The sequence below is a fragment of the Meleagris gallopavo genome, chromosome 3, assembly GCF_905368555.1.
Source record: "Meleagris gallopavo chromosome 3, MGAL_WU_HG_1.1, whole genome shotgun sequence".
In the NCBI taxonomy this organism is placed as follows: Eukaryota; Metazoa; Chordata; class Aves; order Galliformes; family Phasianidae; genus Meleagris; species Meleagris gallopavo.
Window position 1 is genome coordinate 92,872,623 of NC_139406.1, and position 19,469 is coordinate 92,892,091.

General features: G+C 44.3%; 1 pseudogene across 1 annotated transcript; it reads right to left on the reverse strand.

The window, feature by feature from the left end:
* Positions 1-1,478: 1,478 nt before the first annotated feature.
* On the reverse strand, positions 1,479-19,319 carry LOC146544812 (lymphocyte antigen 6E-like; annotated as a pseudogene). Its single transcript, XR_014882749.1, has 3 exons — positions 5,961-19,319; positions 4,238-4,357; positions 1,479-3,613 (listed from the first exon to the last, which is right to left on the reverse strand). The product of XR_014882749.1 is annotated as a lymphocyte antigen 6E-like (transcript).
* Positions 19,320-19,469: the final 150 nt, after the last annotated feature.

Genomic DNA, 19,469 nt, shown 5'->3' on the forward strand with positions numbered 1-19,469 from the left:
CCAGAGATGTGCTGAGTGACATTCAAGGTCAGGCAGGTCCAGTCCCCGAATAAACTGAATGAGCTGCAGATGTCTGTGTTGCAGGGGAGTTGGACTAGATGACCTTCCAACTCAAGATGACCTTTGAACTCAAATGATTCTATGGATCTATGTTCATCCAGCTCCAGTCCCCTGCCATAGGCAGGGTTGTCTGCAGGATCTCACCAACATCCTAGTGAAGCTCACAATCCCACAAAGAAAACAAGGATCTGACCCACACGCTAAGCCCTACAGAGAGTTGGGCAACAGTTTGGTGGAACCACTCTTCAGAAAGGTGGTTTGAGGTTTTCCTGCTTGCCTTAACACTCATCTTGTTGGTTTGGGTGGGCGGTGACCATAGAAAGGCTTGACTACCTGTATTTGTCATTTGTCCTAATCTTTGCAAGGCTTGACGGCTCCTGTTGGCTTCCTGCACTCTTTCATCTTTGTTCACACACTCACAGGTTGGGCTAAATTTATTGCATGGGTTTGGCTGTTGGAGGCTTCAAGTTTATAGCTGTGATGCTTGAGAAGGGTTATAACCAGCCATAGCAGATCTGAGCATACAACCATCTGGCCCCAAAGCAGCTACGTCACAGCTTCCCCTTCCTTCCATTTGACTCATCACTTAGGTATTTAAACTGCTATTTATTATCTGCAATCAAGTACTTATTATGTCATCTGTAATTGTGTGTTTCTTCACCTCTATGCTGCACACACATGCCAGCTCCAGCCACTGAAAGGATGCAGTGTTTGCCTTTTGCCATGCTCAGGCACTTGTTCTTCCATGTGCTTCTCTCCTGTGTCTACCATCACTTTGGGAGACAACCTCAAAGTGCTCTTCCACTTTATGCCATGTGCTAGGACAAGAAGGGACTGGTGCAGTACCCATTCCAAAAGTCTGATTCAAATTCTTGGGATCCACAGGGTAATTCTCTGGACAGCCTTATCCTTGTGCTAATGATTGCCATCTCTCTGTGGTCCCCATCAGCTCTAACTGCTGGGCAGAACCAGTGGTTAGACATGGCACCTAAGTCTTTTTTTCTACCCACACATCTTAGATAAGAGCTTTTGCTCCTCCAGGATGGTTTTGTGCCATGGGAGGACGTCACATTTTGATGTCACAGAGCTGCAGTGCCTTTTGCTCTTTGCATTTATGTTCCCTTATATTTACCATGGGGTACAAGAAGGCTTTTCTGCAGCAAGGATAGAGCAAACCAAGCAAGCAAACCAAGCAAAATAAGACAGTTTTGCTTTAAAATGGCCAAAAACAAAAAAAAAGAAGGGAAGAAAACAATCCTGTCTTTTCCTGCAGGCTGCAGGGGACTGTCTCTGCTGCCGCAGGATGTGTAAATCCAATGCAATGAAATATTAATTATTAGAGTCTGTCCAACTGGGATTCCTTTCAGAGAGCTGAATAATTCTGGCGCGCTGAAAAAAAAAAAAATACACACACAAAGTCGGGTTCTTTTACATTAAAAAATTGTGTCTGGAGTAAATTAGAGCTTTTGAGCACTCAGGCTTAGAGACAGGAGGGTGCTGTGATTGCTTCAAGGCGAAAAGAAGAAGCAGATTCCTAATTAGGGCATGAAAAAGATCGTGGTCTAAGAGGTAAAGAGAGGTGCATTGGTCAGCACAGCTTCTTCAGCTCAGAGAGCTGCGCTTGCAGCTTGGTGTAGGGGTAAAGGAAAAGCTGAAGTCGATTAATAAAAGAGAGCATGCATCTCTGAAGGCTGCCGTTATGCAGCACTTCAGAAGGAGGCATTCATCCGGAGAAGCCATGGCACTGGCCCTAGGGAGATGCACTCTGCAGGGCTCAAAGCCCCTTTTGTCCCCTTGTTTACCAGTGTTGGGTTGGAAGCACCACACAGCACGGAGCGTCATCCTTTGGCTGAGCAGCGCTTTGCAGATTTGAAAGCTCAGAGAGTTGATTGTGAAGCGAGTCCTGGGCTGCAAATGTGCTCTGTTTTGCTCATGGGAGTGTGGTGTAAAGGTTCAGCATCCAAATCATGGCCCCAGACCTGAGAAGAGCTCCTCCACCCTCCCAGCTTATCCAAGTTTGTGCATTTCCATTCTCCTCCAAAAAGTTCTTCTTGGGAAGAGGGAAAGGCACGCAGCAACACCTCTGGCAATGGAGAATCCCTGAGCTCTCATTGTCATCATTCATTTTTTCAGCTTCCTTTTACCCTCCATTCTCTGCAGCTTCTGGAAACATCTACATGAAATACTCAAAAATCTGTATTCTTCTCTCATAAACCTTTCCAGATGTTCCTCCCCAGATTGACCCAAAGGCTGCAAATACTTTTCATTACCCTCCAGTTGCTCTGAGGGATGTCTGAGGGATGGGTAAATGAATGACTCACTGTAGGACATGCATTGCCAAGAGGTAGATCCAGGGGAATTGGTTCACTTGGCTCAAAGAGCAGCCGCAAGCAAGCAAGGCAACATGAAGGCGATGGCCAATGAGAACCCCTGGAAATGGAGGTGGGGACAAAGACTGCAGATAAGCAGTTTGTTTTTTATAAAAGTGTGGCATCATGGACGGAGCCAAAAACAACAAGAAGATCAACAGCTAATGGCATGGTAGCACAGGGATGTCACTGGCACTAGCTGGAGACAAGGAGCAAGAGGCTGTACAGAGGGAGGCAAGGAAGAAAATCTGTGGTTGGGATCCATTACAAGCTCAGAATTTTATACTGTTTCCCTTCCCCGGCACACATGATGTGAGTTTGTACAGTTTACTTTGAATTGGCACCAAGAAGTACTTATTTCTGGTCTACCCTCTATCCCAAGGCTGGAAAGCTGCTCTTTGCTGTGTGGCTCCCAGCTGCACCCAAGATAAGGCAAGACTGCAGGAGAAATCCCTCTAGAGAGGCACAGCCCATGCAGAAGCAGCATCTCCCTCCTCCAAGCTGCAGAGGACATAGCATGGCCACTTCTCCATCAAAGTGTTGGGGTGACAGAAGTCAGGCATGAGAAGCAAGTAAGAAGTTCCAGATGGAGAGGTAACACAGGGCAGGAGGTGGCAACCATAACATTTTATCTACTTAGCATGCATGCATAGTGTCCATATCATAGAATTGTAGAATCACAGAGTCATAGAATCACATAATCATGGAATCATAGAGTCAGAATCATAGAGCGGCTTGGATTGGAAGAGACCTCAAGGATCATCAAGTTCCAATCCTGCTGCCGCAGGCAAGGATGTCAACCAATAAATCAGGTTACCCAAGTCCCTGTCCAACATGGTCTCAATCACATCCACAGTCAGAGCACCACAACCTCTCTGGGCAACCTGTTCCAGTACTACATCATAATCTCATTGAAAGACTTCCCCCTGACATACCCTTCTGGGGAAATCTGACCATGTTCTTCAAGCCTTCAGGAGCCCTTCTCTCTGAGCAAGTGAAGGACACTGATTCAGGAACCCCAACATTTTATGGTCGAGCAAGCCTGGGTCCTGGACAGGCAGGTAGGTTGCACAAGAAGGTCTGGCAGCAGAACGAGGTGTAGGTAGCCAGGCCCAGGCTGAAGTTGTGGTATGGACAGGTCCTGGAGCACTTCTTAGTGATCCTCTTCCAGAAAGATAAAGAACCTTGATCAAAGGAGAAATGGAAGAGCAGTATTAGTAGTGTGGACTTCCCAAGAGCCCTTCAGTCTTCTAGAAGAGGAACTAATATCTCTTCCTGTCCTGAGGACCAGCTCGGTCAATAAGACTCCTCCCAGTCTCACCCACTCAGTGATTGCCAAGACCATTTAGTATCTCTGAAGGGCATCCAGCACTTCCCAGCATAGATTCTCATGCTGGGTCATTATTAGGTGTACAAAGATGGCATACATAAAATCATATAATATCCTGAGGTAGAGGGGATCCACAAGGAATATTGAATCCAGCTCTATGAAGCTCCATGAAGGAATGTTCTTGCCTGGATTGAAAGCACGTTGCCAGGTTTTATTTCCTTCTGCATCTCACTAGACCTTTTTCAGTATCCTTTTACATGCAGGCATAAAACAAGAAAGAAGATCCCAAGCTGTGTTGGGGAGGAATTTTTCAAACTCTGCTAACTTCAGCACTGCCAGATTGGGCTATCAAAATCTCCACCTTCCATATGTCCTTCCCCATGATTCCTCAACTCATCCATTCACAAAGGGCAACCATACAAATCTAGCCAAAACCCCACATTCCATTCCTGAGTCCCTGTGCACTGACAGCACATACCTATTCCTACAGCGGCAACGTTCGTCACACAGTACTCATCTGTGTCTGAGCACTTCTTAGCCTTCAGACAGCTCCAGTTGCTTTGTTCCCACTCACAGGTGTAGCAATATAGGGCTTTTGCTGCAGGACGAGACACGAGAAGATGGAATATGAAAGATGATGACAAAATGCTATTACTCCCACTCGCAAAAATTACCACTTTCATTCCGTTGCCCCTCAAGTGCACAACATGCAAGTTTGCTGAAAACTATGGATTTGCAAGACTCAGACTCAACTCACTCTGCTCTCTGCACACTTGCACATTTAAACCCAACACATGCACCCAGGTGCAGGCATCTGTGTGTAGAAGTTCCTGCCCTGCACTCAAAATACAACACAGTGAGTCAAAGACACTGGGTTTGATATGATGCAAAGAGCAGGGAAGGTCAGAATCTGCTGTAGGAGTCTACAGGGATGTCCCTACGCTTGGATTCACTTTTTCTAGCTGCTGGGGACACTATAAATAAGAGTACAGCCAAACTGGTCCATAAGCACTGGCAGTTGTTTGTCCCATTAATTCGGACCTCCATGGCCTGAAGTTGCCAGTCCCCACAATAAGGGTCTATGGGTGGAACTTCAATGCCCTCAAATCTGTGTTAAAACACCAGTGAAGATTATTACATTTAACTCTTAGCTGTGTGAATTCAGCCACAAGACATGTACAGCCCAAAACTTTGTTTTTTACTGCCTAAGTTACCTAACTTGAGTTAAGTTGCTCTTGGTTTTGGTGCTGAAGACAACCTCTCTGTCCCCTGGGCCTTGTTAGCACTTGGAAATTTGCAAAAATCACTATTCTAGAAAGTGAACCAAGGTAAATAGCAGAAAGGTATTCTTAGGCCACAATGAGACAGAAATAACTATTCCAAGAAATTACTTTTCTACAGCAGAAAATATGGCAAATTTCCAAGAGCTGGAGAACCTTATTTCTCTCTACAAATCAAGGATGACATTTACTCTCCTGGTTGCTTATGCATTTTGTCAATAGTGCATATAGGACCATACACTTTCAGAGGGCTCAGATTTCAATCTCAGTAAAATAAACAATACAATCCATAATGCAAATAAGATGCAAATATTCTTCTCCACTCAATATCCCAGCAGAAAGACACTTATCCCATATAGCTCACCACCAAACTTCTCCCTAATTCCCCAGTTTGACTCCAAAGACCCAGAAATCACTTGGGTAGGGTCTTTGAGAAGGGCAGACAGTAGGGGCATTCAGCAGGAAGCTGCACAAAGGAAAATGCAGATCTGGCCATATCCCACTAGAAATGGTGTCAATAGCTGCAGGAGGAGATAGGAACATGAAGGTATGGATGCACTGTGTGATTGTAGGCTGGAGCATTTCATCAAGATATAGAAATAACCACAGTCTTACAACATCTGAACAAACAAACCCACTGGATAGTCTTTTATCAAAGACAGAAAAGTGTCAACTGCTTCCTATTTTTTTGTTGGTCTTGCTTTCATAAAAATCCAGCAGTACGTGAGTTTATAAATGCACTCAAAAAAAAAAGCAAGCCTTCATACATTCAAACTGAGAAATCAAAGAAGAGTTCCATTTCTTCAGTAGTTCCATTGCAAGCACTGAGGCACTACAAGCACTGAGACATCTCTTCCCACGAGTCCTCTCTGATTTTCCAACATCCAACAATTCTTTGTGTAGTAGAAACCATGCTCTTACCTTGATATGCACATAGGACCAAAGCCAGAAGAACAAAGAGGGAAGCTTTCATCTTCTCTCAGTCGTCTTCACAGCTCAGGAAAAGCACCCTCATCTGGGGACAGGATATATATCTCGCCTGCGTTTGGACTGAGTGATGATGAAGACAACAATTTTAAAAGATGGGCAGGGATCACGTATTATTTGATAGGATAGGAATGCACGTTGGTTGTTTTCTCACCTTGGCATTGCCTTCAGGCAGGTCTGATGGGTCTGAAGATGAGTGAAAGCACCACCAGGGCAATTCATTCCATTTATTGCTTTTAATGCTTTAATGTCTCTATGGTCAGGCTAGTAGTACTATCAGTGTAGCACTACTGCACCACATCTATGGCCAGATAGTTCAGCAAAGGCATCTACTCAAAGCAAAATGGCAATAAGTAGCATAAATTAATGCCTTCATTGTGGATGACTGCCAAGTGCCTTTCCAGGGTTAGACCTGGAGAATTCCCTTATGTCTACAGTCAGAGTACATATAGCTCTGTATTCATGGTTGACAACAGGAAATGTTTTATGATTTCCTGTAGCCTATAAAAGCTGCTGGTTACCTATGAAGTCCTAAATGCTTCACATCCTACTTTTGAAAGCACCTGCAGCAAGAGAACAATGGCTTTGGTGTTCAAACACAGGAGCAGGCACGTTGGAAGTTGGTTTCCAGCTTTGCTACACCTGAGAAAAGTGTAAAAATACCTTTGTGCCTCTTCTACACAGAGCATCCAATGCAAAGTCCTGCTAGATAGCATTCAAATGTAAGGTTCCCAGCCTGTATGACTTCTCTGTCTGTTTATCTATTTGGGTGGAGCTGAAGCTGATAATTTAAGACCATCTGGAGCCTCTGCTTGACTGCTTGCTACACTTCTGCTTCTAAGGAAAGAGCTACCAGGAAAATCGGTGCACGGAATCTGCAGACTTCTCCATGAATCATCATAGACCCATCCACCAAAGAGCAGAGAGGACAAAGCAGGAACAGATTCTCCGCCAGATTAAAGCTGCTTGGTCTGCTCAACTCCTCCACCTTGCAAGACTTGGCTGAGGAAAGAAAATGGGGTTGAAGAAGGAGAACAGGGACCTGGATACAACCTGGGATTTAGGAGATGGAGATGCAGAATAAGAATAGGCTGAGACTCAGAGAACATGTAGACGAGCTTAGATGAAGAAAGGGAAGGCAAAAATACCTGGGTGAACTTTAGGTCCTGAATAGATCAGACAGATGCGTGAGCAGCCTTGAAGCAGAAGTCATGAGCATCTTGCACATTTAAGGCACCTGATACAACTACTCATTGCTCATCATAGTGAAGGCATGGCCAGAGGAAGTTCAGAGGGACACCAAAACCCATGGTATCATCCTTTTCGATGGAAAAAAACAAATGGTGAGGGGGAGTACTGGTATTGGGGGTAGTAATTTTCAAGTATTTTTGAGGTTTCTGACATTGGCTTCAAACCACTGGGGCTATCCGTACTGCTGACATGAAGCAGGATTAACAGGATGGTGAAGTCAGCCCTGATAACCTCATGAGCATTCATCATTCCTCAGCAATAGACATACAGCTTCTGGGTGTGGAGAGGGTAAGCCACATTGCTTACCCAACAGATGAAGTTCTGCCAGGCATAAGGACTGCTTGCCATTGTGGATGCTGAAGGAGGTGTGTCAGTGCTCCTCGATGTCACGAGGCAGCAACCAAAGAGCTAGACCCACTGCAGAGAACAAGGATTGCCCAGTGTGATTCACAAGGTGATGTCCTCCTGCAGGGATGATTCTTTGTAAGGATCTGGAAATCAGCGTGGGAAGCCAAGGCTGAGTGTCCTGCAGCCAAAGGACAAAGCTCTGCATAGGCAAGGAAGCAGTTTGCTTTAATCTGACTTGACTCTTATTTCTGAGGAGGAAGTAAAAAATTACAATAATATGATTAACAAGTGCATTATTGAATCTACAGGGCTTGCTGAAAATCAACATAGGCTTAAACTCTTCTTGTTCCAAATTGCTGAAGGACTTTGAGCTTTGGCTCTGACCCCATATCCCATGTGCTCACAGTTTTTCTGAGTGCTCTGAAGGTACCTGGGTGCTCACCATGGGAGTCCCACCATGGCACAGAGATATTCAGGTTCAACAACACAGCATGGGCATCCTGAGGGCCAGGTTACACAGAAGTGTTGAAATCCTTTGGAGAACCTGCCCTTTGGCTCAAGGAAGGAAAATGGTGCCCCAGGGGCTTCCCAGTACCATATTATCTAATTTGCTTGTAACAGGGGGATCCAGTTGTGCTACAGAGGAAGTCACCAACCTTCCAGCTTCCCTGAGGCTAGAACCATACTGAAGAAGAGCTGTCACGGAAACAGCTATATCTATCCCAATAATACATGAAGAGTTCAGTCATAGTTTCAAGGGCTGTCCTACAGCATGAGAACAGTTGTCCATGTTGTTTAATTATTAGCACAGTTTTTGCCCGAATGACTAAGACCATCTCTGACAATTCTTGGACAGGGTGCAGGACTTATCCCAAATTAGACATACTTTCCAATTGGTATTTTGGATTCAACCATTTTATTCTGGAGGTATATAGATAGGTACCAGCTAACCTCAGGGCCAGAAACAGATCCAGGAGCTTTCATTTGCTTATATGCCTTCCCCGTGATGTCCCAACTCCTATCAGGACAGGAGAGTAGATGGTAAAATACCACTGAATATGTAAATTAATGATTTTCTAGATGCCTTTCTATGCACCCTCTTAAATTTCTGCCTGGCTGAAGCAGTAGGAGACACGCTTTGCTCCGGGGTTGTGCTGATGAGGATAATATCCTCCTCCTACTCATCTCCATTTGTTTAGCTCTCTCTAATTGCAGGAACAACCAGACCATGCTGCTTGCAAAACTCCAGCTCTGCTGTGAGTCAGCTATCAACAGACATTTCCAAGATGGGTGTTATTTATTTATTCTCTTTTATTTCATGGTGGCCACAGAGCCCTGTTGCATGAGAAACTAGAAGATTAAAGGAAGGATCAAGTCAGGTTCAGACTGGCCTGTCCATGTTTGATCACCAGTTGTTCAGAAGACAGATGAGTAAAACAACGGGAGGAACTGGGAGACCAGAAAGGGCTAAGAGACTTGCATGGGTTAATCAACAGGAACCCAATCTTCTAGGGCATCACAGTTCAGTTCAGAGAATGGACCTGCTGACACTGAAGTGCAGTTCTCAGCAACAGGAAGGGACATCTCATCCCGGATGCCTCATTGTATCTAGGATGAGCGTTAATGACCTTAAGTTGTTCCAGGGGAGGAAACATTTATTCTCTGAAAGAGTGGTATGCATTGAAACAGACTGCAGAGGGAGGTGGTGGAGTCAGCATCCCTGGAGGTTTTCAAGAAAAGGGTAGATGTGGCACTTAGGGACATGGTTTATTGTAGGGTATGGTGGTAATGGATCAGCTTTTGGACTTGATGATCCTGATGGTCTTTTCCAACCTTAATGATTGTACAAATCTATAAGTGAAATTGCAGTAGCTGCAGAATTCATGAAAAGCAGATAACAGACTGCAAGTTTGCAGATTTGTTGATCACCTTCCACTAGATCAAGAGACAAACAAAAACAACCCATGAACCTTTGTCACAAGGGCAAATCCTGTGTAGAGATCACCCAAGTCTGTATGACTTATGGTTTATTTAATTACCCTTTGTTTCTCTGCTCAAGCAAATTGGGCTTGACCTACAACCCAACAATATTTGAGTTTCCCAAATCCCCAGCAATGGGGAACATTTCAGACCCCAATCCGCTAGAACAGAAACAGCCTCGCTGAAAGTAGATCTGGAGCACACAGGAACATTGGGCAGCAGGGCTAGAAGGCCACAACCAGCTAGGTCATGGCCACGGGACTCACCAACAGTGATCTTCACAATAGGAGTCATGCAGACTGTCTCATTTCTGACACATCTGGAAGCCTCCAGGCACAGATCTTTGCTGGCCCGGTTGGTGTTGACATAGCACATCAGCAAGTTGGCTATGGGAGGGAAACACAGACTATTTGTATGAGGTCAAAGAAAGAATCTCCTTCCCAGTTGGACTCATTCCCATCCTTCTGTAGGCCACGGGACATTAAGACAGTGTGGTTGTGTAGATCCAGCCCTTCTACTGCCCTACACCCAAAATTGCTAAACACCCACTTCTCAGTAGAAAAAAACTTCTTTACAGGTGAGATCTCAGGGCATCAGGCTCTCAGCAGATGCTGACATTCAACTATCATATTACAATATTTGACAAATGGTCACAGGACCAGAACAGCAGTAAAGGCTGCACTCAATTTTTAGCTCACAGTTCAGCTGTACTCCCCACAAAAAGTGCAGCATTAGCTCCAAGCTCCATCCGAAGCTGGGATTGGGTTTGTAGCAAAAACAAAAAGGGCCCTTTCTTGTGATGTGCCATGAGAATACAGAAGGAAATTTTGGTTTCCTCTGTGGGCAGCTAAACGATGTAGGGTGTCTAAGAACAGGGCCCTGCTGCAGTACGGTGAAAGAGAGGCAAAGCTGACCTTGCAGAGCTGCTCTTTGTGCAAGTAGCCTGTTGTCTTCTTAAAGACCAATGGGTTTAGAATTTAAGAACATGTCTTCTCCAGGAAAAAAAAAAAACAATAGCTCTCACTCTCCCAGCCTAACACTTGCATTAATCCTGAATAACTCACTAAAGTCCATACAGAGGACAGCAGACAGAAACACCATCAGGAGAGCATTCATCTCAGTTTGCTCTTCTCAGCCTGCACGCAGCAGGCTCCCAACTCCCTGTGAAGTGCTGGCAGGGATGATGGCCAGTATGAAGGCTGGTTCCTGGCTGGCACAGATCACCTGTGCTACTGATACATTTGCACACCATGCATAGCCTGGACCAAGGTTTCTTGTGGAATTTTGCAGCCAGTGCTTTGCCTTTTCCCAATCTGTATGCATAACTAGGATTGCCCCAACCCAAGTGCAACATCTTGCACTTGGCTTTGATGAACTTCGTTAGGTTCACATGGGCAGACCTTTCAAGATTGTTCAGGTCCCATTGGATAGCATCCCTTCCTTCTGTTGTATCAACTGCACCACTCAGCTTGGTGTTGTGGAAAGTGTTGTTTCTGCATTGATCACTGAAAAGGGGCAATTGAACTAAAGAATTAAGCTGTAACATAACTTTAGAATTAGTTGATGTGGAATGTAATAATAGCATATACATATTAGTAACATATTTTAGAAATATAGTTACCGGATTGCCTAACAAATACTTTCTCACAAAGCTGCAATAGAACTTAAATGTTTTAAACAATGTGGGTATAGCGTTCTAAACTAGAAACATACTGTGAAGTTGTTCATTCGACCAGCAAGAGTGAAATATATTTAACAAACTTTCAAGGAGTCAGGGCCTTGACACAAAGCAGAGCTGTCCCACTCTGTGGGAATGTGAGGATGCCACATGCAGGCTCCAGGATACTCCCCTCCATTCTCCTTTTGAACTTATCTCTATGTAAGGACAAATAAATGACCAGAACAATGACCCAGTGTAAAGGGGGGTAAGTGACAAGGGGGGTAATTAAACAATTAAGAGGCTATAGTTGTAAAACAGTCATCAGAAAGTTATGATCAAACACTTGTTAAGAAAGCAATTGTTAGAAAGCAATTAATCAGTTAAGATATTTGTGTCTGAGCGGTAAAAGATTTGTGCTTACTTGGCATTTGTATGACTAGTGAAGTGTCGTGAAAGAGTGTGAACCTGCAGTACTCAGCCAATGAGGAACCAGGGCAGAAAGAGATAAGTGTGGGGCAATAGGGCATAAAAGATGTAACGTTGCTTTCTCGGCGCGCTCCTGCTTGCGGGACGCCCGCCATTGCAATCGCAAATAAAATCTGCTTTATCAGAGAAACTGTCCTGGAAAATTATTTGGATATTTCCAACAGTGTCATCCTCAAACTTGCTAAGAGTGCACTCAGTCCCTCTCAAGCCCACTGTCTATGTCATTGATAAAGATGTTGAAGAACGTCAGCCCCAACACAGACTGCTGGAGGACACCACTCATCTCTGGTTTCCACCACATATCTATTGCGCAAGGGCACTATGGGGGGAGGAGAAAGATTTCTTCATCTGCTCTTCACAGAGATGAGGATCCAGTCTCCCTCACCTCGTGTGATATTGGGGCCTGAAAATAAACCCAAAGGAAAGCAAATGCCACTAACATAAGCAGTTCCTCTTTGAAAAAAAGACAGGAGGATTAGGAAGTGGTGACCAGCCTAGGAGAAATTCAGGCCTCCTGAAAGGGGATAAGGACTCTCAGACTTGCACACTATACAAAGTAGATTAGAACTGAAGAAAAGGGGAAATGTGTGCAAACACCCTGTGGACTGTGACTAATACTGCATCTAACCCACTGTCTGTACAGTTTTGTTGGAGCACTGGCACAAGTGAGGTGATGAAGTCCTCCTTCTTAGAAACCTTCCTTTCTTCAGAAACCACCTGGACATGGTAGAGAGAAGTGACGGAGTCACCCTCCCTGGAGGTTTTCAAGGACAGGGAAGATGTGGCACTTAAGGACTTGGTTTAGTAGGCATGGTGAGGATGGGTCAGCAGTTGGACTAGATGATCTCGGTGGTCTTTTCCAACCTTAGTGATTTTGTGGTCTTGGGTAAACATCTCTGGGTGTTCCTGTTTGAGCAGGGGTTTGAGCTGGTGACCTCCAGAGGTCCCTTCCATTCTCACCCATTCTGTAATTCTGCCTCCCCTTCCATCTTTAACTGCCCAATCTAAGTTGAAGCTTCAGATTAGAGCTAGGCCACTAGAAAAGCTCATAACTTCTGAGGCCACGTGGATTTCCCTTTGGTGACTTGGTCCAAGACTACTCTACTAACTCCATTACCACCGCTCTGAGATCAGCATGGTATCAGCAAGATCAGAAGAGCACAAGGGAATTAGAGAAAGATGTGCTTTTGCTACAACATCAACATTTTGTCTTATAGGCAAAAATTGCAACCCAATCTGCAATTGAGATGCTTTTTTTGTTTTCCTGTTACCCCTAAACCATAGCTGGTCCATCTTGGTGAGGTACTGGAACAGACTGTCCATGGAAGTAATGGAGTCACAATCCCTGGAGATGTTCAGGATAGATGTGGCAATGAGTGACATAGTTTAGCAGGCATCGTAGTGAGGGGTTGACAGCTGGACTAGATGATCTTACAGGTCTTTTCCAACCTTAATGATTCCATGATCTCCAGGTCTGCATTTCTCCAGCTGGCCAGTGATGAGCTGTTAATAACCAAGAACCTCCAGTGCCAGTCTCAGCCCCATCTTTTCTTATTCACATCTCCACTTTTTCAGATCTCTGCTGTTATACCAGACCTGTTTTTCTCTACATTATATCTTTGTGTCTGTGCCATAAATACCTCACTGTATACAGAATAATGGATTGTTATTGCTATCTATAAAAGCCTACAGCTGCATCATACAAAGATAGATAAAAGTAGAACAAATTAGCCAAAGCCACCTGGTCAATTAGAAAATTACTCTTACAGCTTAGCCAAGTGAAACAAAGCCTCAGGCAGGTCAAGACAAACTCAGTCGGAGAAAACCTTGCAAATCTAAATCCTGAGGTCTCACAAACTCATTTAAAAGTTTATTGCCCATTACCAGCAATAGCAGCACCAAATTAAGGTGCTAAGGGATACCAAACCCTCTTGTCTTAGAATCTAATGAGGGAAAAAATAGCCTGAACAATTTGGTTTTATTTATTGTATTATGTATCCTGTTTAGTTTTTTTTCTTTTCCAGTATACAGAAAGGCACTTTAGAAAGCTGGATAAGAAGTGAAACTGTATCTGTCCAATATAGGATATTAACAAAAAAGGGTGAAAAAGTGAGTACAGAACAATAATAGAGTACAGAAAAATAATAGCATTCTGCCATGTGCCTGGGTTAGGAGAAGCTAGGAAATGAGACCAGACCTACAGGGCCCTATTCTTCATCTCTCATCTCCACCTTCAAGTCTTACCTCTAAAAGGGCAACAAATAGGATTTGCTTTCACAGGGAGCCTGAGTCAGGAATCCTTTGTCCAAGTAAGAGACCAGGAGCCCCAGAATCCATTATTTATGTCCAGAAATGCACAGGAAGAGGAAACAATGGAGATTTAACCCTCCCATGTTCTTCTTCTGATATAAGTAGGGTTTGCAGCACCAGGAATGAACTACAAGGACTCTTTCTGCCTGAGAGAGAGCTTCCAAGAAGGAGACGTAAGCCCTACTTACAACTGGTTGCAATAATTCCCACCTAACTCAAGAGTCCATCTTAAGAAATAGAAGAAATTACAGAGAATGCCTATAAAAAACAAAGAACTCATTCACATAGAGGAAACTTCTAGGAAAGAATTAGAGAATTCCTCACCTGACTCACCTTAGTAGGTAAATGTCCTGTGTGCAAGAGAAGGGAAAGTTGTACACAATCCACTGAGCTAGAAACACATTTTTTTAAAATATCAGCTACCCAGCTCCCTATCCCTCCTTTACAAGCCTGATGCACTACAGGCTAGCTAGAATCTGCCTTGGCTTGCAGAGATATCACATCATGCTCTTCTCAGGCTCATGGCAGCAGAAGGAATTTATGACGCCTCCTGCAGTTATTTAAAGGTTTATTTCTGAGGCAAACTGATCACTTATAATTGCAGCCCAATCCAGGTTTGGATTAAGAATTGTAATTAAGCAATTTATTGGAATTCCTCATGCCCCAGCTTGCAGCAGCTCAGGATTAAGATCTGGAGAAGCTGTTCTCAGCACTTGGGATGGGCACAGTTAGACTGAGATATTCCTGAGCCTGTGTTGTTCTTTTAAATAATGCATGTGCTTGACCAGCCAAGAATATGGCAATTATTTCCAAAAAGAAGCCATAGGACAAACCAGTCAGCATGTCATCTACTTGCTCCCTGTGGGATGCTAGTGATGGGCAGCTATCCCCCTCCTTCCAAAGCTGGGCACAGTGCCACGAGCTCTCCTCCTCACTGCACAAACTCGATATCCTAGAGTTTTATCTTTGCCTTGGCAGCCCTTCCTCTTCCCCTCATTAGACTGCCCTTCATTTTGTCACAAGGATCCAATTTCTTGTAGGTCAATCGTTCACTTTCCTTTGCAGCCGCTCACCTTGGCACCCGCAGCACCACATTTACAAACACATGACATGGGCTAATGCCCATCCCAGCGTAGCTTATTTTACAGTCGTCTGAACTTGGCCAAATGTAGATGGACACAGAGTACAACAGGGAGCTCCTGAAGCACGTATTTTATTAATGCCAAAACACAGCTGTGATTTCCTGTTACTAAAGGGGGCTGGATAAGAAGTTATTCCATTTACTGCATTCTGAGGAAGAAGGCCTGAAGCCCAGCAATAATGGTCTCGCTTAAATATTTTCCTATCACACTAACAAAAAATATTCCCCTTTAAAGTTTCTGTTCCATTTTTCCCTTTTTTTTTTTTTCCCTCCTTCAGTTTTGCAACATTAGGTCTCATGGGAAGAAGGTGGGGGGAAGAGAGAAGAACCCTTCAGCAATCCTTCACATTTCTCTTCCTCACATCCCTGCAGGAATTTCCCACCTCTCACCAGTCTGCCAGCCTACAGCTGTTTTGTTTTCTCCTTAATCCAATGGCTCACCAGGGAGCAGACACAGAGTGTAAGAAGCAGTCCAACAGAAAATACTCCTTGCTAAAAAGCTCTTATCACACCCACTTCCTTCTCTGCACCGATGATGATGGATCACCCCAAAGGCTGTCTCTTTGAAGAGCCTACAGGTGAGCAAAGGCCATGTCATTAAGCAGATGAAAGAGCAGCTTATGATAGAAACTTGGTCACTGAATACATTCACGGTCAGGCTGGACAGGGCTCTGAGCAACTTGTTTTAACTCTGTGTGCATCCCTATTCGCTGCATAGGAGTTGGGCTAGATGGCTTTTAAAGGTCCCTTCCAACTCAAACAATTCTATGGCTGCTCTTCTCAAGTCACATAAATCCCTTCTCCCCCCAACACTACCTACCCTGCTGCCAGCCCCAACAGAAAGCAAGAAGCAGCTCCAGGAAAGGAATGAAAGGCTGATGCACGCTTTTTGTCAATAAGCATCAATAATCTGTTGGCTGTGCCTCAACAGTTTGACTCATGCCCAGGAGAAAGCACTATGTGAGAAGGTTGCTGATAAGCAGCAGCTAGGACCAGTTGCTGCAAAGGGTGTCAACACGCTGGCTTTCTGTTCCTATCTCTTCAGGCTGTTGATGCAGAATCTTAGAATAGAATCAAAGAATAGCCCGAGGTGGAAGGGACTCATAAGGACCATCAAGTCCAATGCCTGGCTCTACACTGGACTGCTCACAGACATGGGATTTGAGTTTTGTATGGTCCTGTGTGATGCCAGAGGTTGGATTCAACAATCCTTGTAGGTTCCTTCTAATGTAGGACACTATGTGATTCTATGAAATTACTTCCCCTATGTAGCAGGAGAAGCATTGCTCTTACCCCTCAAAGCTATATCTTGCCACCTCCAGCCACGATATCCTACCTCATCCCAGATTGCTAAATGGGGGAAGAAGCAGTTTATAGAATCATAGAATTGTTTGAGTTTGAAGGGACCCTTACAAGTCATTTAGTCCAACTCTTCAGCAAATGAACAGGGATACCTACAGAGCAAGCGGGGTGCTCAGAGCCCGATCCAGCCTGACCTTGAACGTCTCCAGGGACGGGTCATCCACCACCTACCAGACCTGAGAAGGAAAACAAACCAAAACCTTTGGCACAGCAACACTTAAGCACTTAAAGAAATAGCAGAGAAAGATCTCTGAAAGATCTCGCTGTAGAAGGGCCAGAGCAACTCAAAGAAAGCTTGCCCTCATTGGAGCAGGAAGTGGTAACAGAACTGTCAGAGACCCTCCCATCCTCAGCATTTCTGAGAAGATGTAGATGCCAGTGCAAGTCAAGAGGAACTTCTTGCTACCTCCTTCCCATAGATTTAATCTCAATGAGCAGCTACAGCATTGGTACTGTCCTTCAGCATCACACAAGGTTTTAGGTGCCTACAGAAAAGTCACCCCATTGGAAAAACTGAATTGAAAGCACCCCTGGAAAGGCCAAGGAAGGCAAAGTTCAGCTGAGCATGAGTCACCCAATGGTGACTGCTCTTATGGACGCCTGTGATGGAGGCACAGTCCTGCTCTACAGGAGCAGTGGAAAATCCCTTGCAAATTGAAAATTAGGCCAGAACACCATACTTTGCCATTGTGATGTCAGTGTTGAGAAATCATATCAGAGAGCAATTTTTCACTGAAAGGGTGGTGAGGTGCTGGCACACACCCTAGAGGTATTCATGGCCAGATTGAATGGGGCCATGAGCAATATAATCAAGTGGATGGCAACACTGCCCAGAGCAGGGGGCTGGAACTTGGTCTTTGAGATTCCTTCCAACCCAAGCCATTCTATGATTCTCTGAAACCCACCTTCCCCAATCTCTGGGTTGCTTGATTATGGCCACAGGCCAAAAGGACACTCCTCAGACTCGTCACCTTCTCTCTTTAAAGCTCAGCTAGTTCCAAGGTATTGCATTGCTCAACCCAGTAGTTGATACCTAGCCAAACACATGATTTCCCCACCTTGCTTTTGCTCTATTGAATCTCCAATCTTTTTTTTCCCCTCCAATGAGTTGTGTTGTTTTTGTTTTTTTTTTTGACAGAACTTGACAAGCCCTACATGTAAACGCAAAACAGGTTAACAACCTCCTGGGAAAAAAAAAAAAAAAAAAAAAAGTAGATGCTTTATTTAAGCTCCTACATTACAACCAGTAACTGTTTTGCTGACACTGGCAGCTCTTCACAGTCCTGATTTCCAGAGCATCTGAGCATGGCCAAGAAGCCCTTCAATACTATATATATCCCACATGCAGCTGCTGTTATTAAAACAGTTCCTTGTGAGAAAGATTCACTGAGCTTATCCATTTGCATCTTGTTCCTTTATTCTGCAATAACGTGAGCATTCCCTCCCTCTCCCCACCCCTGCGGTTCCTCTGGAGTTACCCCCTTATTTGGGACGGTATAAACTTCCAATAAATCTTTAAAAAAAAAAAAAAAAAACACAACACTTTTTAAAGCCAGGAAATATTTGTTAGTAGGTAAATAATTCAATGCATTGGAGCCAAACTGGGTCTTTTGTATTTGTAAGTACAAATTCAACATAGGGGTCAAGGCATGCTTGGCAACTTCACTGATAACTGGTCTAGCTTTGCCAGGAAAATAAAGCCTCTCTCACTTTTGCCACCATTCAGATCCCTGTTTTAGAATTCAGTTGCCTCACTTAAGCTCTATATAAGCTCCCATGGCTTGGAGAAACAGTACTGTTACATCTCAGCTAAGTCATGGAGCACTATTACATTACCCCACACCAGTACAGAAAAAATTGCATTGGGTTTGCTCACGCATTTCTCCTCATACCTGAGGCATAGAGGCCCTTAGGAACCAACCACAAATGGTTTGAGATCTGCCAGGAGGTTCTTCACGTGAAGGCAAAGGATTTCATATCAGTTTCTGCAGGCAACTCAGCACATATACACACCCATTGTAGAGCCCAAGCACAGAGCTGGAGCATTAACTCTCAGCAGAACCACATCCAGTTTGAGCTGCAAAAAGGCCCCTAGCTTCCAATCACATATTCAGAAAAATCACTTCCAGTTGTAATAGCTTCCAAGTGAAATAACAATTTAAACACAAGAACAAGTGGCTGCAAACAAACCCATTATATGCACCAACTACAGCAGGTTCAATGTCAGCACTGAATTATAAGATTTTGCTATTGATGCAACAGCTTGCTTACACTTGAGGTTAACTGACAACTAGGCTAACCGTACACAGAAATATCACTTTTTTCCTTTCTCTGAAAAGCAGCCAACTGAGCAAGCATCTGCATTGTATGCAATTGGTCTGTGCCTTCTCCATGTCCATTGGAAGGATGCAGACTGCTGATTGCTACCACTCCCCAGTACATCTGCATCCCACCATAGTCTCATAGCCAGCATTACACTTTCCCAGTGTGAAGTCAGTAGCTGGAGACCAAGATGAGATCTCCTCTCACATACCAAAGGTTTGATGATGCAGGGATGGAACAGAGTACATATCACTCATTTTCAGCATTCTACCATTAAACTCACTTTCTGACCCAGCAGTTTCCCATCCCTCCTTTTCAAGGATGCAGCTGCTCCTTCAGTGATATTGGCTCCCTCCCAAAGTGTTTCCATTTTGATTATATTTGTGCAATTGCAGTTTTGTCAAATCCCAAGGATGAAAGGCACAAAATACCCTGAGATTTTTTTTCCCTTTACTCCAGTGCATCCCCTGACCCAAGCCCAGGTCTTACACTGCAGCTGCCTGTTTCAGCACATCATTGCCTCATGTTTCCACATCAGGATAATTCAGAGCATCTAAGAAGCACAGCATTTCTCCACAAGGAG